This window comes from Ornithorhynchus anatinus, chromosome 3 (genome assembly GCF_004115215.2).
Source record: "Ornithorhynchus anatinus isolate Pmale09 chromosome 3, mOrnAna1.pri.v4, whole genome shotgun sequence".
NCBI classification, from domain to species: domain Eukaryota; kingdom Metazoa; phylum Chordata; class Mammalia; order Monotremata; family Ornithorhynchidae; genus Ornithorhynchus; species Ornithorhynchus anatinus.
In genome coordinates, this window is record NC_041730.1 from 81816812 (window position 1) to 81822320 (window position 5509).

The 5509-nt window shown below is 47.0% G+C and overlaps 1 non-coding gene across 1 annotated transcript; it reads left to right on the forward strand.

Moving 5' to 3' along the window:
* Positions 1-3709: 3709 nt before the first annotated feature.
* Positions 3710-3847, forward strand: LOC114810391. The gene has a single exon (XR_003758091.1). It is a non-coding gene; the product is annotated as a small nucleolar RNA SNORA7 (small nucleolar RNA).
* The last annotated feature ends 1662 nt before the right edge of the window (positions 3848-5509 follow it).

The window sequence follows — 5509 nt, forward strand, 5'->3', positions numbered from 1 at the left end:
ATTCTTCTCATTTCACAGAAATTTTTCCAGGAGCACCCACTCCGTGGCTACTTCCAGGACATTCAGAGGCTTGTTTTTTTTCCAAAGATTTGAAACAACGGAACATCTTTTTAGGTGGAAAATAGCCCAGTAATTCTTTTTAAAAACCATCTGTAGACACAAGCCAGAGCTACAGTTAAAAATGCAATATTTTCCAAAACTTAGGAAGAGCCGAAAGCAGAGAATCATGAGACTCCTTTACCAATTTCTCTTTCAACCTATCAATCAATCGGTGGCCTTTATTGAGCAACTGCTGTTTGCAGAGCACTGTCCTAAACACTTTCATTCATTCAATAGTATTTATTGAGCGCTTACTATGTGCAGAGCACTGTACTAAGCGCTTGGAATGTACAAATAGGCAACAGATAGAGACAGTCACTGCCCTCTGATGGGCTTACAGTCTAATCGAACAAGTACAACAAAAGCCTGCCCTCAAGGAGCTGATAATCTAATGGACAGGGCCCAATAGCAGTGATAGCTCGTCTTCAGAACATCCAGGTGTTGCTCAGAACCCAGACTAGTTTGTCCTGCTGCGGCGGCTGGCTGCAGGGAGGGAGGGAAAGGAGAGCACTAGGGGTGGGAACACTGAGGAGTGACGAGGGGGGCACTGGGGAGGCCTCTACCTGTTCCTCAGGCCTTCACCGAGGCTCCACGGCTCAGTGCAGGAGAACGTCAAGGCAACCGTACTGACAGAGTCCAGACTCTCAGTCTGCAAATCATTTACACAGATTTCCATGTCATGCATCAGTGTCTACATGCTTCATGCATTTAGACTTGATGAAATTATTTAAATTCATTTTAAATGGCAGAGGAAATTGGAGGCAGAAGTATAGCCAGGGGAAGACCTCCCATTTCCTTTGGATCCAGCCAAATCATTTAAATAGTCAGAATGGGTGGAAGCGACTGAAAGTGTTGTGCAGCAGTCGGCATCCTTGAAAATAATAGCAATATTTGTGGTAGTTGTTCAGCACTTACTATGTGCCAGGTACTGTACTGAACTCTTGGGTAGATCCCAAATAATCACATCCAACACAGTCCCTGACCCTCATGGGGGCTCACAATCCAAGTAGGAGAGATAGCAAGCATTGACCACTCATTTTACAGAGGAAGAAACTGAGGACCAGAGAAGCTAAATGACTTGCCCAAGGTCACACAGCAGGCAAGGGGTGGAGCAGGAAGAATTAGAACCCAGGTCCTCAGACACCTTGAGCCAGGTCTTACTCTTTCCTCTAGGCCACGCTACTTCGTTTTAATTGGTCTAACTGTGAGCAGGGTTGGATTCTCCATGGGCCCACCTAAAGACACTAAGTTTAGCTCTGGTCCTTTCTTCAGATGAGGAAAATGCCACTCGCAAGCATGGCTACACCACCCTACACCACCCCTTCCTGGGTTGGGACCTTGCTACCACCAATCACGGCCGTGGCCCTACAAGAAATCCTGCAGCCAGGCACCTTGCTCACTTTCTGGGGCAAGTTCACCACCAGTGGTCATGGCCACGGCCATGCAAACTATCCTGCAGCGAAGAAACCGGGCACGTGCCCAGATTGGAATGGACACAGTAGGGCACAATTGGAACCAAGACATGCTGGAGCCTGGGGTTACTAAGAAAAATGTGCTTAGTTCTGGTTTTTTTCATTTATTTTGTCATCTCTAAATTTGTCATGCCAGGGAAATTGAGAAGCAGCGAAGCCTAGCAGAAAGATGTTGGGGTCTTAGAGTCAGGAACACTGTATTCATTCATTCATTCATTCATATTTATTGAATGCTTACTATGTGCAGAGCACTGTACTAAGCACTTGGAATGTACAAATCAGCAACAGATAGAGACAGTCCCTGCCCATTGACAGGTATTCTAATCCTCGATCCACCACTTCCCTGCTGTGTGACTGTGGGCAAGTTGATTAACTTCTCTCTATCTCAGTTTCCTCATCTCTAAAATGGGGATTCAATCCTTCAACCTACTTAGACTGTGAGTCCCACATGGGACAGGTGCTGGGCATGACCCGATTATCTTGCATCCATAGAGACGGCACTTACCAAATACACAATATTATTGCCTCTCTCTGGATGAGAGAGCCGTGGGGGCTGAGTTTGGTTTCTTTTGCTGCTTCCTGTGGGTCCTCTGATTCCAGACATCTTTCCTGGCTTCTGAGCCCATGGAGAGCAGGCAGTACCCAGCTGGGAACACAACCGGTGGGAGGCAATCCAGACCCCAAACCCTGATGCCCAGGCGACAGGTCCAGATCAGTCCAAGCTCCGACACCTTCCAGTCCTTGTGACCCCTGATCCTGAAGGGAATCTTCAACCTCCATGTTTCCTGGTGGTGGTGAAAGTGGAAGCATCAGCAGTGGCACCCTTAGCTCTGGGCCAACATGGCCCTTCTCCATGGCCATCACTCCTCTGGTCATCTTGTTATTCTGGAGGGAAAGATTACTTACCAGAATGCATCTCTCAATTACATCATGGATAATAATAATAATAATAATAATGGTATTTGTTAAACACTGTTCTAAGCATTGGGTTGGATACAAGCAAATCAGGTTGGACACAGTCCCTCCCACAGGGTGCTCACAATCTTAATTCCCATTTTACAGATGAGGTAACTGAGCCACAGAGAAGTTAAGTGATTTGCCCAGGGTAACACAGCAGACTCAAGGGCTGAGATGCCTGGACATCTAAATCAACCACCTAATCAACAGTATTTATTTAACACTTACTGCATCCAGAACAGTGTTCTAAGACTTGGGAGAGTACCATCTAACAGAGTTGGTAGAAATGTTCCCTCCCCACAAGGAGCTTACATCGTAGAGTTGAGCTTACAGTCTAGAGATGAGCTTAACTGGCAGGTTTGTGTTGCTCCAGGGACAGTGAGTCTGGAAGCAACTGGTCTTTGGGAACCTAAATTCAGTCTGAAAAAAGCTAAAATGGACAACAGGGCATACCCTGGCCCTCTGGGTCCATCCCGTCAAAACCAGCTCAACTAATACCAAAGAAGCTCTACCTGGCTGAGTTGGAGCCCGAGCTTCAGAAAATCTGGTGTAAACTCATTGTGGGCAGGGAATGCTTCTGTTATATTGTTTTATTGTACTCTCCCAGATGTGTAATACAGAGCTCTGCACACAGTAAGCGCTCAATAAATATGACTAACTGACTGGTGGCTTTTCTGATTCACAGGCCAAGCTGCGGCTGCTGCCGCCTGATTAGCTGGTTCCAAGGCCTCTGGAGTCCCGCCCCCAGGACCAGTATCAACGGGGCTGTGACTGAGAACTGATCACAGAGAGGGGAAAATTCCACAGGCACAAAAATAGATCAGCTTTTCATTGCTCATTTCTGTTGGCAAGTGCTGTGGCTTTGAAAGCAGTGCTGTGAGTTTGTGAAAGGAAAAAAAAATGTATCCAACTTCCACCTCCTTCATCTCCGGAGCCTGGCATGGCTGGCCAGTGGCCAAGTCTGGTCACAGCATCTCCATGGCCTGGGGCTGGGAGTAGACACCTACTCGAGGTCTATCCAGGGAGCTCCTCTCACGGAGCTGTTTGAGATCAAACTCCTTTCACCACGAAAAATCTACCCAAAGGTATAACCACGGAACTAAAAGGCTCGTCCAATATGCAAACATTCCAGCTCCACCAGATCAATCAGCGGTATTTATTGAGCTCTAGCTGTGAACAGTCACCTCTCAGGGTCACACCTGGAGAGTTTCCAGTAATCTAGCAGCCTCAGCTACAGGAGGGAGAGTCAAGCAGAGGCATACCCATTCCATTCCTAGCTTGGCCAGTGGCTAGCAAGTGGAAGGTAAACTGCTACAAATCAAAATAATAATAATAATAATGGTATTTGTTAAGCTCTTACTATGTGCCATGCACTGTTCTAAGCACTGTGCTGGACAGTAGGGGCATGGGAGAGAGTCGAGGGCAGAGACTTAGGTATACTGCGTAGAAGGAGGCAATGGTAAACCACTTCTGTATTTTTTACCAAGAAAAGTCTATGGCTACGCTACCGGAACGATTGCTAATGGAGGAGGGGCGTTCTGGGAGAGATGTGTCCATGGCGTCGCTGTGGGTCGGAAATGACTCGACAACAACAACAGTGTACAGAACACTGTAATAAGCCCCTGGAAGAGAAGTCCACAGTTCCCTGTCCACAGAGAGTTTATAATCTAGAGATCCTACTCATCCAGAACAAGACAGACAATGTTGGCTGCCCAGATAATTATATGGGCACTGGTGATACACACACACCCCCAACTGAAGGGCCTGGGAGGGAAGGGGGAATGTGTGTGTATGTGTGTGTGAGTGTGTGCATGTGTGTGTGTGTGTGTGTGTGTGTGTGTGTGCGTGCATACATGAGTCCAAATCTGTGCTCCAGACCAGTCCGTAACCAGGCACAATCCTCAGCTCTGCCCAGGATGCTTGTCTCCTAGATGACTTAGTGCAGAGGCAGAAGCGAGTGGGGAACCTTGTCCCTCCCGCTCACCACAACCTCAGCTGCTGGCTTGTCAGTCCCTGAGGGGAAGGGGGCGCCCCTGTGGGAAAGCTGTTAGTGAAGCAGAATGGCCTAAGGGACAGAGCACGGGCCTGGAAGTCAGAGGGATCTGGGTTCTAATCCTGACTCCGCCACTTGTCTGCTGTGTGACTTTGTGCAAGTCATTTAACTATTTGGGGCCTCAGTTACCTCATCTTTAAAATGAGGATTAAGACTGTGAGCCTTAAGTGGAACAGGGACTTTCCTTAGCTTGTAACCACCCCAGCACTTAGAACAGCACTTGATACACAGTAAGCACTTGACAAATACCATCATTATTATTATTATCATTATTATTATTATTCAGGTCAACAGGCTGCCACAGGAAAGGAGCAACCTAGTTGCATGGAAAAAGCACAGGCCTCGGAGTCAGAAGACATAGTTTTAAATCCCAGCTCCATCACTTGCCTGATGTGTGACTTTGGGCAAGTCACTTTTTTTTAATGGCATTCATTAAATACTTACTGTGTGTCAAACACTGTCCTAAACCCCAGGGTAGAAACAAGTTAATTACGTCAGACACAGTCTCTGTCCCGCATGGGGCTCACGGTCTAAATAGGAGGAAGAAAGATATTAAATACCCATTTTACAGTTGAGGAACTGAGGCACAGAGAAATGAAGTGACTTGGCCCAGATCACACAGCAAGCAATTGGCAGAGCTGGGACTTCTGACTTCTAGGCCTGGGCTCTTTCCACTAGGTCACACTGCTTCTCTGTACCTAGGTTTTCTCATCTGTACCATGGACATTAAATACCTGTTCTACCTCCTATTTAGAAGCCCCATGTGGGACAGGGACTTTGATCCACATTATTTTCTTCTATCTCTCCCAGAGCTTAATAAAGTGTTTGGCACATAAAAAGTGCATGAAAAAATACCACAATTATATCTTTGGTGGGAGGTGGTCTGGGGTCTGGAGACCTAAGGGAAAGTCCCACAGCGATGACCACA